The following is an 18,001-nucleotide window of genomic DNA, read 5'->3' on the forward strand; positions in this document are numbered from 1 at the left end:
GACCCCATCCAGGGCATCCTGCCACACGGCAGGCCCAGGGAAGGACCCAGGGCTGGAGTTGGGGCAGCATCCTGGCCCATCCAGCTGCCGGTTGAGAACCGCTAGGCCGAGAGGGGTCCCAGAGTACCTTGTCCCAAATAATCCGGAGGAAGGCTACAGCTCTTTCTGGGAACCTGTGTGCACCGCGAGGCTCAGGGGACCCTAGGCGTGAACGCGCCTGACCTCCTGGAGCCCTAGCTGGGATCTGGGAGGCGAATGGCACCTCATCGGGACTTCCAGGGAAGCCCGGCCATCTGGTCCCCCCATAGGAAAGCATTGGGTGTGACCAGATGGCCGAGGGGAGAGGTGCGACCAGATGGCCGGGATCGAAAGGACTCCCAGCTGCCCACCCCAAGCCTTCCCGGTAGGGCTCCTGCCTGCCCACACAGGGTAGGGTTCGGGGGCTAGGGGACCCCGGCTGGGCCTCAGCAATGGGGAGGACCACCAGAGATCTCGGGCCCGTACACCCGGGGGAGGACTGCCCGGGACCCATGGAGCCCGACCCGGGCTCTCGGCCATTACGTTGGCCCTGGAGGAGGGAGCCCCGGACGCCCAGGGGAGGACTGCCCGGGACCCATGGAGCCCGTCCCGGGCACTCGGTCATGCCTTTGGCCCTGGATGAGGGAGTCCCGGATGCCTAAAGAAGTGTTGCCCAGGCATTGCCCATCTGGTCCCTGGCAGAGAACCGCCAGCCCGGGAGGAGTGTCCGGGCATACCCTGACCCTAGTAATCCGGAGGAAGGCTACCCCTCTTTCTTGGAACCTGCGCACAGAGTGACAGAGGGGACCCAGGGCGCGGAGGTGCCCGACCTCCTGGAGCCCTCGCTGGGATCGGTGAGGCGAATGGAACCCGTAGTCAATGCCCTCATAACATCACGGCTTGACTACGGAAATATTCTGTACCTTGGTTCCAACAAAGCTGTAGTCAGTAGACTACAGCTTGTCCAAAACGCAGCTGTTCGACTATTGTGCAGAATCCCCAAAAATTTGGGAGTCTCGAGCTACCGCCGTGAACTTCACTGGCTCAGGGTAGAAAGTAGAATCTGTTTCAAAGCCCTGAACTACATGTTCAGAATCAAAGCTGGTACTGCACCCAAATACCTTCTAGCGTTGGCTCATCCTTACATTCCCAAGCGAAAACTTCGCTCACAATCAGCTGCCAACTTCTGCGTACCAAGATTCAAACTGGCAAAAATAGGAGGCAGATCTTTTGCCCACCTTGGACCATCCCTCTGGAACGCACTCCCTCCCTTCATTCGAAAGGAGGAAAACCATGCTAGGTTTAGAAGGCACGTAAAGACTTGGCTATTCGAACAATAACTAGAATAGCCAGTAATTCCTTGCCCTCATTTGGCTGTGTCTCGGCGCCGGGAAACCCTTTTTGGGTAGCTGTTGCGCCTTACAAATTTAAAAAATAAAATAAATATAAATAAACCTCATCGGGACTTCCAGGGAAGCCCGGCCTTCTGGTCGCCCCATTGGAAAGAATGTGTGCGACCAGATGGCCGAGGGGAAAGGACTCCCAGCTGCCTACCCGAGCCTTCTCGGAAGGGCTCCACCCCGCCTGCCCTTGTAGGGGTCCGGGACTGCAGGGCTCGGGGGCTGTGGGGCTGCAGGGCTCCGGGGCTGCAGTGCTCGGGGCCTGAAGGGTATCAGGGCTGCAGGGCTCGGGGCTGCTGGGTTCTGGGGCTGCAGGGCTCGGGGCTGCAGGGCTCCAGGCTGCAAGGCTGCAGGGCTCCCGGGCTGCAGAGCTCAGGGGGGCTCCGAAACCCCACTCTGGGCCTCAGGCATGGGGAGACCCACAAGCGCTCCTGGGGCCCAGCAGCCCTGTGGGGGGACTGCCCGGTAGCCTTGCAGGTCTCCGGGGCTCTGCACCAGGGTCCCTTGTCTCTGGGCAGATGGACTCTTGGCAGGCTGTAGAACGGGGGCTCCCAAACCCAGGCCCTGGGGCCGGTCCCTGCTTTCCAACCCAACCAGGCAGGGGGGATCAGGGAGTCTGTCCAGGCACGAGGGACCCCGGTCCTGGGAACACGGACCCTCAGGACGTGCTCTCGTTTTACACACATTTTTTTCAAAATTCTGCGTAGTGTGCGTAGTGGCGCTACACAAACTATGCCCAGCCCTAGTTTTAAGGATCACAATACATGTATATGTTTCTAAATAAGGGCCTAATTAAGGATGGCAGTTGGACGAGGGTCCGGCAGCCATCACAGCTGGTTGGAAACCGACCTACATTTAAACGGTGGTTCCACCTGCCCAATTAAAATGTGACCACTGTGTAGGAGGTCGGAAACATTCCCTTTTCCATTGCGGCCTATGGTGCGAACCGAAAATGGTCTGCAGCATACGCTGCAGTGGAGAAAGGGTTGTTTCAAAATATCCATGCCCCAGGCACCAGGCATCCCATGGTGCCTGTCGGCATGGGCATAGATGTTTGGAGGGGCATCACAGGTTCCTCGTGGGCCTCAAAGTGAAGGCTCAGGTGGGATGGGGGCCCTGCTAGGGGTCCCCAAAGTCCCTTTCCGGCAGCCTTGGAAAGGCTTTCGAAAGGGACATCATACTCCCTACGACACTGCCTGAGTAGACACCACCCCTGTTGTATATAATACGATCCATCCGATGAGGTCTGACCGAGCGCATCATAATGAGGCTGTCGGTCCGCTCTGCTGGATGGTATTGGGTCGCCACCGACAGTGGCGGTCCCACCGACATCCTAATCAGGCCCTAAATAACGTTGATGATGAAATGTTTCTCTTCAATTCGCAATGTAAAACATTTCGTTTAAGATTGCACTACTTTTTTTTTTTTACCTGTGAACATTTAAAATGATGGCACCATTTTCTAATTTATTTGATATATTAAGTTTATTATTTGTTAAACGAAAATGAATTTTAAAAGAGCACCAGACTTTTGCCCACTAAACTCTTGCAAAGAAACTTGGCAAGCAAAAATATTTATAATTATTACCATGCTTGCCTTTTGAGCCTGGGTGTTGAATACAGAATATTATTTCAGTAGGCCTTGACTGACATTCACAATAACTTGTAATATTTGTTTGCACCTAAGTGTGCTCGCACGCTTCCAGCATGACTCAGTGTGAACCTGTCCGGGTGCACGTGCTCTGTATTTTCAAGATCAGTTGGCAAAGTGGTGTCATTGTTACTGCACTGAACACTTAGAGTTTTTAATATAGTTCGGCTTGAAAGTACAGTGCGTTCTCTCCACTCCCCCCCCCCCACCATAACCAAATGTTTACACCCATAATTAAAGAACATTTTGCATCTCCGAAAAAGCTGAAATGCATTTGTTTTTTGAAGAGAGAACAAATTTGAAATATGACAAAGTGGAAATTCTAAACCTTTCCAAGCCCAGACATCAGGCCTATGGGATCCAAACTGGGAAATGTAAGAGTTGCTTAGCTGTTTTTTTCACCATATTATTTGCTCGAAAACCAGGAGAGATAGATGAATGAGAAATATAAACCCCACTACTTTAATGGTTACGGGTCTATATTTTTATCGACAAACTTCAAAGGTCTTTACAATGTATATGCACATACCATATAAATATATTAGGGGATCGGGTGTGGCTTAACGGCAAAGGCGGCTGACATCGAAGCTGGGGAACCAGTGGGCATATTCACAAAGAAGTGACAGAGCGCAGCGTTAAACTTCTGGCTTAACCCCACTCTGCCCCACTTCTGAAACACATGGCTGCACCGTATGAACAACAATAATGTGCAGCCCTGCATTTCCCCCTGCGCTGGTGCTAAATTTAGCTGCATAGCACCAGCACAGGCACCCTTCCACATTAGTGCAAGCGTGCCTGCGTTGTGGTAAATATATTGTTTATGTGCAGAAAGATGTCCCTTCCTACACATAAGCAATATTAAATTGCGATTTGTAACTTCTATGTGTCCTGCTTTGTGCAGCACACATAGAATTTGCAAATCGACAATTTTTTATGATTGTTTCATAAACAATCATGCATGGAGTTTTGCTGTTTTTATGTGTGCTGCACAATGCAGCACACAAAAAAACAGCAAAAACAAGGAGAAATAAACAATTTTTCCTCATTACACCCTGTTAAGACCAGGATTTCCCTGGTATTAATTTTGGCACTGCCCCATATTTTAGCCACTCTTGTAAATATGGGGCAGCGCCAAAATCAGAGGGTGCTGCAGGGAAATGCCCACCGCAACACCCATTGCCAACCCTTTTCATGCTAAGTATAGCATGAAATAGTACCTTATTAAAAGGGCAGTGTTAATGCCTTGTAAATAAGGTGAAGCCCATATTGCCACCACAATGTAAAAAAAATTACGTCCTGGTGGTGATAGGGGCTTGTAAATATGCCCCCAGGTTAGGATAAGTTTTGAGTGGCAAGGATATTTTTAGGGTTTAGTGTGTGTAGGGTTTAAGATCTGATAAGGTTATATATATCCAGGGGTCCCTTTAATCACTCTGCCGCTGCTGCCAAGTCGTTATCCTGCCAGTAACAGTCCGAGGGGACTGCAACGCTTGATTTGGCCATACTCTGCTACCGCAATTCGCCCATCAACGACGCGGGTGCCGGGGACTACATCCCCCAGCGTCCCCTTGTAAGGCCTGCACACCGCATCACGGAAAAGCGCCAGGAGGCGCTTTAAAACTGCTTAATGGTTCCCGCAGCGCGGGCCGTGCCTGGGCAAAGCGACAGGAAGAAGCAGGGCAGGGCCACCCCCCTGCGCGGTTGCATAGTCCTCATCTTTGTCGCCTATTGCAGGGCACTCTGTTCCGGACTTCCGTCAGGGGCTGACAAGGAGAACAGCGCACGTCGCCAGGAGGCGCCGAATAGGGGGCCAGGGCGCCCGCAGTGTGGGCCCGCCTGAGATTAGTAGGGTCGGGCTGAGCCACCTTATGATCATGTAACTATTGTTACTTTCTTGGTGTTAGGGGACTGTATTAACTCATTGTCTTGGGGCAATGTCTCCGTTGGGGAAGGGGCCCTCTTGTAAGTGCAAACTTGGGGCGGGAGGGGGTTGTGGACACGCTTGATGCCTTCCTGTCTAGGGCAGAATCGGTTGTGATTCATGAGATCCAGATAACCGAGCGAAGGCTATCCTTAGAACCCTTACCTCCAATCCCAAATCTGATGGTAAGCCCCCAGGTAGTGGCAACATGCACAGGCCCCCCACCTTCATCCTCTCCTACGGTCCTAAGCCAGCAAAGTTGTGGCTCCGAGATCTTATTAGAATCCCCATCTCCTCCCGCTACTAACCCACGCCCAGCAATGGTTACCACACCGGGCAAAAAAGCCCTGCAGGCTGGCCAAGGTTAACCTCCTTCGAAGAAAAGGAAAGGACGGGCCCATCCAAGGCTATTCCACAGTCTACTTCAGGGGTGAAACAGAAGGCAGTACAGAGGGAGCAGGATGGATGTATCCGATCTAATCCATCTGGCATAGAAGACAGCAGCCCCTTAAACATGTCTGAGGATTCCCTTTATAAACGACTGATGCAGGGCATGGCTGATCTTCTCGCACCCTTGACACAAAAATGTAGCCAGATAGAAGGTAGATTGGGCAAATTGGAACAGGTTTTATCACATCCTTCCCTCATCCAAGCCACAGCTCAGATAGCGGGTGGGTGTGGTGCTTTACATGGGGGAGGTGGTGAACAGCCAGCAAGAGGGGTTGTCCTGGAAGTACAAATTATTCCTGATCTAGCCTCTGATTTTAGTCATCCAGACTCAGATCTACAGGGGGGGGGTCTTCCTTAACAGGGCTGCAATTCGCCTCAATGGCTTCCCGATTATGTCCCTCTATTCCATTGGGTAATTTTGATGCTCCAAATGAGCCCTCCTTTTTGCACCTTCCCCCGGAAGCCTCCCCTTATACCATAGTCTTGGGCAATGTCCCTAAATTGGCGCCGTTAGTAACTGAAGACTGGCCGGCTTTAAGAAATAAGGCCTTAGACCTACTGAGTTTAAGGATGGGGCTAAACAACCGATAGTTTAAAGAATTTAAAATGGTTCGTAGAGTCCTCTGGGTTGGGAAGGCGCACAAGTCGCTTCGGGGTGATTGTGTGGTTCTAAACTTTGGTTCCCCTGGTTTGGTTCACCAAATTCTGGAGAGGGCGGGGACTGCTATTGCCCGAGAAGGTATTTCTGTCCTTCCCCTGGGGTATTTTTCCCGTCCTATACTCGTTCCTAGCTATGACGGAAGGCGAAGGCCCTTGCAGCCATTTGGCCAAAGTAATCACCCCATTCCCCTTCATAATCGATTTCATGCCCTAGCCTCACTTGAAGATATTGACTGACTGTCCAGCTCTGATATTAGTACCCCCACTGGGCACTGTCCTCCCCGGGTCACGAAGGGCCCTGGACATGGCCCCTCCACATGCAAAACACCGAAGCTCCCTATCAGATACAGAGATATCTCTCTAGTGAGGGATGTAATGCCTATTTATTTAGGGTATCAAGGTAGAGACTGTTCTTTTCTTGAAAGTCAGAGCAGGGAAGTGCAGGTAAAACAGGTCGCTCAGTATCCACCGGGCCACACACTAATTCAGGCCCCTCCGAGTTGTGGTACTCAGGTGGAGAAGAAACCAAAGTCCCCCTCCCCCTCAGGGTGTACCAGGTCAGACAAACCCCTGTGTGTTATGACAGTTGGTTCCAGTAACATCGCAGGTTTACAATCCAAAACTGTATCAGAGATAGGGTGGGTTTGTGGAACAGTTTGATCTCCTGGCTTTTCAGGAGATCTGGTCTGTAGACCAGGTCCACCATCCTGTGTTTTTAAATTTCTCGAAGCCAGTGATAGGGGGGCGGAGAGGTAGACCTTCCGGTGGTCTTACTTGCTAGGTAAGACAGTAAAGTGGGTTAATGGTTGAGGAGGTCACCACTGACAGTCTTGATATTCTGGCCTTACGGCTTCGGGTAAGCCACGCCCCGCAACCCAGGTTATTAATGTGTACACCAAAGGTCTTTCGGGAGTGAAGTGATCTGAGACTGTTGTTCTTCTGGACAGCCTCATAGAGCATCAGAGGGCAGGGTGCAATTTGATAATTATGGGTGACTTTAATTGTACCTTCGAACCGTTGGATTCAGAGGATTGTAACCTAAGTGCAGATGAGGAATAGCAGTGGGGAATCCCGTTGTTAGAAACGGGACCCTGGCCGGCCAAGAATCGCGTCGAGGTCAGTCAGGGATCACCATTTCTAAAGTCAGGGCAAGGGAGTCACACACCAAGGCAACCCCCACTCGCCCTCTAGGTAGCGTGGCGCGAGCAGTCTAGGCTAAACTTGGAGGCGGTATGAGTTAAGTATTTGCGCACGCACCCCAGCAACAACACCCAAGGCCCACCACAAAGAAAGACTCCACACAAGGATATATATCAAAAATAGCCTTTGTATTTATAGAAAACAAAACACATTAGATAACACACAAACTGTACAATGTGCCAGGGGCACGGGCAGAATTTACAAGGGGAATTATTTACAGGACAGGGCCACATGGACCACTGTCAGGGGTAGGCACTTGTCAGAAAATAATACTGGTAGATATACACTTATGTCGTAAACATAGAATGAGTAGCACCAAAATTATAAAAGCAACACACATCCAGTAATCACTGGAAAAGTCAGGACCTCCTACGCAACCCTAAAATACTGTAGGGAATCACGTAGGTAACTAGGACCTAAGGAAGGAATACCAACACCTAAGCAGTTCACTCTTAGCAAAGGGAAGGAAACCTAAACATCAAATGCAACATCACTAATCCTCTATGCAGGTCACATTTAGCCAAAGGGGATAACCATAAAAATACCTAATCAGGTCACTTTTAGAAAAGGTAAGCGGAATCAACAATTCACTATGCAGGTCACATTTAGCATAACGGATAAACATAAACAATCCTCTATGCAGGTCACATTTAGCAAAAGGGGATAACCATAAGAATACCTAATCAGGTCACTTTTAGAAAAGGTACAGGTTAGAACACATGCGAAAGAATTACATAACAAGAAATTACCATGCGTGGGGTGCACAAGGCACAACACTCAAAATGTCCCTCAGGCCAACTGGCCTCGAAAGGGGCGGAATGCCCTGAGTCTCAGTGTCAGGGGGGGTCTGCGCAGGCAGCACAGACACAAAGCCTAAACGTGGCAACTGTCCACTAAGTGCTGGACAGTTGTAAAATACAGATGCACAACGTTGGAGCCAGGAGGGCTCAAGAGCAAGGTGGGGAGACACAGTGTGGGAGCCTCGGGGCTACAACCAACTGACTGCCTGTGTCCCCCTAGAGCCTCTCAGGGCTCGCTGAACAAATGTGCAATGTAGAGCTCAGCGCTCTAAATCAATGCAAATGATGAAAAATGCCCCAGAGCCTCTCTCAGGGCTCTACATACGATGTGGCAATGAGCCTCGCCGGGCTCTCAACGAACAAATGGCCCCCAGGAGCCTCGGGGCTCCAATCTCAATACTCTGGCCACGTTGGAGTCCCTCACGGGGGGCTCGAAGATAGATAATGCCCCCAGAGCCTCGGGGCTCAACACACGCAACTTGCCCCTGGAGCCTCGGGGCTCCCAATCTTTACGAGCGCGAGGTCGCGCTACGGGGGAGGGGCGGACACCGGCAATGTGTCCCGACGCCCCTCTCCCTCTCCAGGCACTCACCGGGTCTCTTGGGCTGGAGGCGTCTCCTCGGCGGCCGGCGCGGGGCTCTCCTCCACTCGGGGAGCCTCGAGGACAGAGCCGGCTGCTCCTCTCGCCTCCCGCCTGGCCTTGTCTCCTTTCCCTCCGCCTGACTTCCGACGGGGCCGCCAATGGCAGCGCGGCCCTGGTGGTCAGGAGGCGGGACTTCCGGGTCGCTCTAGGCAGCGGCCCGGCAACAGCTTTCAGGGCTCCCGGGCTGCGGCGGTGAACACGGGGCAATGCCGGGTGGGCACCGGCTTGAAATAAAATCAGCACAACGGGGCAATGCCGGGTGGCACCGGCCTTCAAATTAAAAATAAAGCGAGGTGGGCACTCGCTCGCTCCAAAAATCGGCAAATCGGCGCCAATGCCGGGTAGGCACCGGCAATATCGACAAAGCGCTCCCAAGCGCTCTGGGAGCACAGGATCAGCGCGCTCAGCGCTAGAAAGACAAGCAACGATACAGAAAAGGGGGTGGTGATGAACAGAGTGTCTGAATTAAGCAGACCACTCTTACCCAGTCCAAAGATCAGGGCTTGATCCATCACCGTTATTTATCTCACTGCCCCATCCCAGCTCAGAACCTGGCTATATGCAAATTAGTCTGTCCCTGGCCCAGTGCATCATGGGAACAGGGCAGACCAAACTACCAAGCCAATTCTTCACCAGAAAGGAGACAAGCTACCGGGGACCGGTTTCTGGCATTTCAGCCTCTTCGGCCCGGCTTGCTTGAATCCTGATGGAGCAGTGAGAAAGGGACTCATGTCTGAGTATACCCTGCCACACCTATAGTGGCCAAAAACGATACAGAAAAGGGGGTGGTGATGAACAGAGTGTCTGAATTAAGCAGAACACTCTTACCCAGTCCAAAGATCAGGGCTTGATCCATCACCGTTATTTATCTCACTGCCCCATCCCAGCTCAGAACCTGGCTATATGCAAATTAGTCTGTCCCTGGCCCAGTGCATCATGGGAACAGGGCAGACCAAACTACCAAGCCAATTCTTCACCAGAAAGGAGACAAGCTACCGGGGACCGGTTTCTGGCATTTCAGCCTCTTCGGCCCGGCTTGCTTGAATCCTGATGGAGCAGTGAGAAAGGGACTCATGTCTGAGTATACCCTGCCACACCTATAGTGGCCAAAAACGATACAGAAAAGGGGGTGGTGATGAACAGAGTGTCTGAATTAAGCAGACCACTCTTACCCAGTCCAAAGATCAGGGCTTGATCCATCACCGTTATTTATCTCACTGCCCCATCCCAGCTCAGAACCTGGCTATATGCAAATTAGTCTGTCCCTGGCCCAGTGCATCATGGGAACAGGGCAGACCAAACTACCAAGCCAATTCTTCACCAGAAAGGAGACAAGCTACCGGGGACCGGTTTCTGGCATTTCAGCCTCTTCGGCCCGGCTTGCTTGAATCCTGATGGAGCAGTGAGAAAGGGACTCATGTCTGAGTATACCCTGCCACACCTATAGGGGCCAAAAACGATACAGAAAAGGGGGTGGTGATGAACAGAGTGTCTGAATTAAGCAGAACACTCTTACCCAGTCCAAAGATCAGGGCTTGATCCATCACCGTTATTTATCTCACTGCCCCATCCCAGCTCAGAACCTGGCTATATGCAAATTAGTCTGTCCCTGGCCCAGTGCATCATGGGAACAGGGCAGACCAAACTACCAAGCCAATTCTTCACCAGAAAGGAGACAAGCTACCGGGGACCGGTTTCTGGCATTTCAGCCTCTTCGGCCCGGCTTGCTTGAATCCTGATGGAGCAGTGAGAAAGGGACTCATGTCTGAGTATACCCTGCCACACCTATAGTGGCCAAAAACGATACAGAAAAGGGGGTGGTGATGAACAGAGTGTCTGAATTAAGCAGACCACTCTTACCCAGTCCAAAGATCAGGGCTTGATCCATCACCGTTATTTATCTCACTGCCCCATCCCAGCTCAGAACCTGGCTATATGCAAATTAGTCTGTCCCTGGCCCAGTGCATCATGGGAACAGGGCAGACCAAACTACCAAGCCAATTCTTCACCAGAAAGGAGACAAGCTACCGGGGACCGGTTTCTGGCATTTCAGCCTCTTCGGCCCGGCTTGCTTGAATCCTGATGGAGCAGTGAGAAAGGGACTCATGTCTGAGTATACCCTGCCACACCTATAGGGGCCAAAAACGATACAGAAAAGGGGGTGGTGATGAACAGAGTGTCTGAATTAAGCAGACCACTCTTACCCAGTCCAAAGATCAGGGCTTGATCCATCACCGTTATTTATCTCACTGCCCCATCCCAGCTCAGAACCTGGCTATATGCAAATTAGTCTGTCCTGGCCCAGTGCATCATGGGAACAGGGCAGACCAAACTACCTTAGCGCTATAAATCAAATGCAGGGCGCCTCCAGGCACAGGGAAGCTCCAGCAGGGTCTGGAAGCAGGCAGAGGGGCAAGGCAGGGCCAGAGCCAGCACACTGGGTCTCCAGGCAGGGAGACAAGCCAAGTGGCGGTCCTCTTGGCCCCAGCAGCAGCAGCAGCCCCCTCTGGCAAGGTCCAAAGCAAAACAGAGAACAGGACAAATTGTATGGGGACACAGCCCCTTCTTATACAGACAAACCCCTTTGTCTCAGGGTGCAGGGTGGGGGAGAAACCAGTTGCAGCTGGTTCTGAAGTACTCTGTTTACCCCAACCACCCTCTCTATTCACTGGCAGGGCTAGGGCATCAGTCGCACTACAGGGGGTGGAGCCAGCATTGTCTGGGGAAAGTCAGGCCCATCAGGGACCAAGTGCACTCCTCCCAAGCCATCAAGCATGCTGATCTCACACTCACCACCGGGCAGACCCATCCAGCCTTCCTGGAGCCAGGCTCACCAGCCAGCTCCAGCCAATCACACTGCAGACATATTTTACAGTAATATGCCAAGTCCTAGAAATGACATTTCTACTCATGACACACACATGCCACATACACCATTGCGAAGCATTCATTCCCACGAACACGCACATACCAAACTCGAGCATGCACTCCCCACACATCAGGAATTACTATGGACACAGACATTCCCCATGCATTCCAATGGGAGAGCAGGCCAGCCTAACTACATGCACACACTTTACTCTGGGACACAGAGAAAAAGTGCGCACAGACCAGAAAATCACCTACGCATATCACAGACTAAAAGCAAAAAGATTAGGGGTGAACCTGCCATAAGGGCCAAGTCCAACACAACCCCCTACCAGCCAAAACGCAGGGCAGACCAATCACCACCGTGATGGACTTACCTGCTTGGGGCTATAAAACACGGACGCGGGCCCGCAACTGCAGGGACACCCTCCTGTTTTACGCCACTGTGAACCCCTAGGGTTCTTTCTAAACCTACTGTAGGGACTCACTGGATTACCCCACTGGTACTCTCCAGCTGCCCTCGGCCAGGACCAGGCCCTAGGCCACCCAGGTGCCACTGGACCCTGCCAACTCACCAAGTGGGGGGTAGTGACCCCTGGCACATAACAGCCATGCTCCACTCTTCCTGTCTGCAAGACAGGGCTAGACTGCCACTGGTTCTCCAGCCTAGGGTCTACAACCTTAGGTGGACCAGGAGTCTCAGGGAAGGCTCTCCTCCCCTTACCTCTTCTCCTAGGGTTCCTCGTCCTCCTGCGAGGGGTACCCTCTAAACACCACTCTCCCAACCTAGGGTTTAACCCCTCAGGTGGTACCGGGGTCAGAGGTGAGCTTTCCCACCCTCTGCACCCCCTTCCAGAGTCCTGCTCCCTCCCAACCGGGGCGGTACCTCTGGAGAAAGAACTGGTTAGGACACTGCTTACAGTATTCCCACCCTTCAGGTCAGGCAAACCCTGAACCTGGACCTCCAACCTCCGGTCTAGAACCTTTGGTGGAATCACTGCCTGGCACTCCAGGACTTCTGAGGACTCACAGGTGACTCCCAAATCACTCATCTCACTGGACTTCTGTACTCTCCCTCCTGGAGCAGTACTGCCAGACTCCACAACTTACGAAGCTCCGCTCACAGATGCTCCAGGTCCCCCACACACTAGGAGATCTCCCTCAAGTGGACTAACAGGTAAGCATAGGTCCCCACCCTGGTGTTCCCTAAAGAAACCATCCAGGCTCTGAGGCAGGGCTTCGGGCATCTGGGGACTCTCGGTCTCACACTCACTTCCGCTCCACTGAGACAGACAGCAAGCCCCTACACCCTCCTCACTATACTGAGACCTAGCTGGGCTACTCTCACCCTCCTCCACCACGCTGGGTTGGAGAAAACCTGACCCACTATTATTGGAATCACTCACTAGCGGTGCTAAGGAACCTCTTGCACCCTCCCATCGGTCGGCTTCCGCTGCAAGCTCACATGCACTAAACGATCCAAACTTCAACAGGTGCTGGCGCAACTCTGGCACACAATAACTGAGCAGGTGCTCTGTGACAACCATGCAAAACAATCCGCCAGACTTGTCGTTCACGTGAGCCTTTTCCCAATCAAACAGTGCTCCACAACACTCATCCTCAAAGTCTTCCCAAGACTGATGAGGCAGTTTCCTAAGTCTCCTGAACTTCAACCCAAACTCTTCTGCGGGGGAAACAGGCACCATACTCGGGGAACTGGGAGTGGGACTGTCAACACCAACACTTAAAAAGCTGCCACCACTGGACTCCACCCTCCCTGGGGAATCCAGACAATTACACATGCACTCAGGGGGTAACCTACTCTCTTGGGCTACCTTCTCCCTGAACAAGGCCCTCTCTTCCTTCCTATCCAACCACTCCTCTGGGGACAGGGAAAGGGATGGGGCGCTGGTACTGACACTGGACCCAGCAAGGGACTCCCTATCTATGGGGTCCTCACTTTCTGCTGACATCCATCCACTGTCATCACCATCCAACTCACATTCATCAACAGAATCTTCAGGGCTCCCCACAGACTCACCACCCTCATGGCGTGCGGCCCGGGCCCTATCTCTCTCACTGTGCTCGAGATCCCACTGATCCTTTTGCCACTGGATCAGGCTGTCCCTAAGCTGGGACTGAGTAACCAACTCACTCACCTCTATGCCTCCCTTTTCGCAGAATCTGACCAGCTCTACTCTACTGTACCTAAACAAACTACAGAGATCAAACACTGGCTCCATTTTGACGGACGTTCTCGGGAAAAGTTTGACACAGGGAACCTGGGGGTCTGAGCTAAACAGGAGAATACAATCACAAAATTCAGCAAGATTCCTATCTTCAAGAACTTGCACTCCACTGTCCAGCGTAACACACCCTCATTCACACACAACCCTCCCCTCGGACTGGTAAGGCAGTTTCTACCACCCCTGATTCTCTCAACCTGACCACTAGCGACACAGGTACCAAACTCTGGGAGCAGGGCGGGGAACAAGGTACTGGACATAATACAAAATGCCACCTTTCAGGAGAAGCCAAACTGAACTTCCCTAAAAAACAATAATCCCCAAAATGCGGTTATCTAAAAAATGCAGAGCTTTGAAGTGTGGCCTGTCGCCACTGTGGTACAGCGCAAACACAAATTCTTATCCTCACCGCTTGCCGCCAATGTTAGAAACGGGACCCTGGCCGGCCAAGACTCGCGTCGAGGTCAGTCAGGGATCACCATTTCTAAAGTCAGGGCAAGGGAGTCACACACCAAGGCAACCCCCACTCGCCCTCTAGGTAGCGTGGCGTGAGCAGTCTAGGCTAAACTTGGAGGCGGTATGAGTTAAGTATTTGCGCACGCACCCCAGCAACAACACCCAAGGCCCACCACAAAGAAAGACTCCACACAAGGATATATATCAAAAATAGCCTTTGTATTTATAGAAAACAAAACACATTAGATAACACACAAACTGTACAATGTGCCAGGGGCACGGGCAGAATTTACAAGGGGAATTATTTACAGGACAGGGCCACATGGACCACTGTCAGGGGTAGGCACTTGTCAGAAAATAATACTGGTAGATATACACTTATGTCGTAAACATAGAATGAGTAGCACCAAAATTATAAAAGCAACACACATCCAGTAATCACTGGAAAAGTCAGGACCTCCTACGCAACCCTAAAATACTGTAGGGAATCACGTAGGTAACTAGGACCTAAGGAAGGAATACCAACACCTAAGCAGTTCACTCTTAGCAAAGGGAAGGAAACCTAAACATCAAATGCAACATCACTAATCCTCTATGCAGGTCACATTTAGCCAAAGGGGATAACCATAAAAATACCTAATCAGGTCACTTTTAGAAAAGGTAAGCGGAATCAACAATTCACTATGCAGGTCACATTTAGCATAACGGATAAACATAAACAATCCTCTATGCAGGTCACATTTAGCAAAAGGGGATAACCATAAGAATACCTAATCAGGTCACTTTTAGAAAAGGTACAGGTTAGAACACATGCGCAAGAATTACATAACAAGAAATTACCATGCGCGGGGTGCACAAGGCACAACACTCAAAATGTCCCTCAGGCCAACTGGCCTCGAAAGGGGCGGAATGCCCTGAGTCTCAGTGTCAGGGGGGTCTGCGCAGGCAGCACAGACACAAAGCCTAAACGTGGCAACTGTCCACTAAGTGCTGGACAGTTGTAAAATACAGATGCACAACGTTGGAGCCAGGAGGGCTCAAGAGCAAGGTGGGGAGACACAGTGTGGGAGCCTCGGGGCTACAACCAACTGACTGCCTGTGTCCCCCTAGAGCCTCTCAGGGCTCGCGGAACAAATGTGCAATGTAGAGCTCAGCGCTCTAAATCAATGCAAATGATGAAAAATGCCCCAGAGCCTCTCTCAGGGCTCTACATACGATGTGGCAATGAGCCTCGCCGGGCTCTCAACGAACAAATGGCCCCCAGGAGCCTCGGGGCTCCAATCTCAATACTCTGGCCACGTTGGAGTCCCTCACGGGGGACTCGAAGATAGATAATGCCCCCAGAGCCTCGGGGCTCAACACACGCAACTTGCCCCTGGAGCCTCGGGGCTCCCAATCTTTACGAGCGCGAGGTCGCGCTACGGGGGAGGGGCGGACACTGGCAATGTGTCCCGACGCCCCTCTCCCTCTCCAGGCACTCACCGGGTCTCTTGGGCTGGAGGCGTCTCCTCGGCGGCCGGCGCGGGGCTCTCCTCCACTCGGGGAGCCTCGAGGACAGAGCCGGCTGCTCCTCTCGCCTCCCGCCTGGCCTTGTCTCCTTTCCCTCCGCCTGACTTCCGACGGGGCCGCCAATGGCAGCGCGGCCCTGGTGGTCAGGAGGCGGGACTTCCGGGTCGCTCTAGGCAGCGGCCCGGCAACAGCTTTCAGGGCTCCCGGGCTGCGGCGGTGAACACGGGGCAATGCCGGGTGGGCACCGGCTTGAAATAAAATCAGCACAACGGGGCAATGCCGGGTGGCACCGGCCTTCAAATTAAAAATAAAGCGAGGTGGGCACTCGCTCGCTCCAAAAATCGGCAAATCGGCGCCAATGCCGGGTAGGCACCGGCAATATCGACAAAGCGCTCCCAAGCGCTCTGGGAGCACAGGATCAGCGCGCTCAGCGCTAGAAAGACAAGCAAAGCGCTATTGAGCGCTGGGGCACCAGGAAAGCGCTCCTAGCGCTATAAATCAAATGCAGGGCGCCTCCAGGCACAGGGAAGCTCCAGCAGGGTCTGGAAGCAGGCAGAGGGGCAAGGCAGGGCCAGAGTCAGCACACTGGGTCTCCAGGCAGGGAGACAAGCCAAGTGGCGGTCCTCTTGGCCCCAGCAGCAGCAGCAGCCCCCTCTGGCAAGGTCCAAAGCAAAACAGAGAACAGGACAAATTGTATGGGGACACAGCCCCTTCTTATACAGACAAACCCCTTTGTCTCAGGGTGCAGGGTGGGGGAGAAACCAGTTGCAGCTGGTTCTGAAGTACTCTGTTTACCCCAACCACCCTCTCTATTCACTGGCAGGGCTAGGGCCATCAGTCGCACTACAGGGGGTGGAGCCAGCATTGTCTGGGGAAAGTCCAGGCCCATCAGGGACCAAGTGCACTCCTCCCAAGCCATCAAGCATGCTGATCTCACATTCACCACCGGGCAGACCCATCCAGCCTTCCTGGAGCCAGGCTCACCAGCCAGCTCCAGCCAATCACACTGCAGACATATTTTACAGTAATATGCCAAGTCCTAGAAATGACATTTCTACTCATGACACACACATGCCACATACACCATTGCGAAGCATTCATTCCCACGAACACGCACATACCAAACTCGAGCATGCACTCCCCACACATCAGGAATTACTAGGGACACAGACATTCCCCATGCATTCCTATGGGAGAGCAGGCCAGCCTAACTACATGCACACACTTTACTCTGGGACACAGAGAAAAAGTGCGCACAGACCAGAAAATCACCTACGCATATCACAGACTAAAAGCAAAAAGATTAGGGGTGAACCTGCCATAAGGGCCAAGTCCAACACCCGTGTTTAGATCTGTGCCCAGTTAACAAATGGACAGAAGCAGCCCTGCAACTTAAAGGGTTGTGCCTGGAAAGGGGTGTGCGTGCCATTAATGGGAGGACTGATTCAGACAGGATGGGTGCTTCCACTTACAACAACGGTGGGAGGAGTAGTCGTATTGACTATATTTTCCTAAATGTTGAATCCTGGAACTCCTTAATTGATATGAGGGTTCAGGTATGGCCAGAAAGTGACCTTGATCCACTGATCCTGCTAATAAAGGCCTTGACATCTTACAACCACCGTATAGAGCAGGTAGGCGAACCCCTGCCAGCAATTTCTCTATCTAATGACATGAGGAGAGTAAGATGGTCCAGGCTTGTTGACAATGAAGAGGATCTCGTTGTAATGAAGGACCTGGTTGCTCAATCAATTTCCCTCTTCCAAAGCTGCCCCACACAGGAGGACATTGATTTAATTTCCCCGCAGGTCCATTGTGACCTGTTTTCTAACTTAAAAAGCGTTTTTACTAAAACATGTAAAAAAAAAGGTAGAGGTTAGGGCTATAAAGGCCTCCTGGTACAATGAAAACTGCAGAGATGCCTATTACAAGTTGTCCAGGGCCATCAGATCCAAAGACATGGGTGAGGTGAAGGCCGCCAGGGCCAATTATGAGGTAATCCAATTTAAGGCCAAAAAAGAGTGGGATGAGGATCGTTGGAACGATCTTCTACTAGCAAGCAAAGAGACCAACTTCTGGCAGCTAGTGAAACAGGGGAGCGATGGGACACCTTTTAAACCAATTAATTATGTCCCGCCAGATCAGTGGGCGGAGTAATTTAGGGCCCAGTTCTCCATCAC

Source organism: Lissotriton vulgaris, chromosome 2_1 (genome assembly GCF_964263255.1).
Source record: "Lissotriton vulgaris chromosome 2_1, aLisVul1.2, whole genome shotgun sequence".
NCBI lineage: Eukaryota > Metazoa > Chordata > Amphibia > Caudata > Salamandridae > Lissotriton > Lissotriton vulgaris.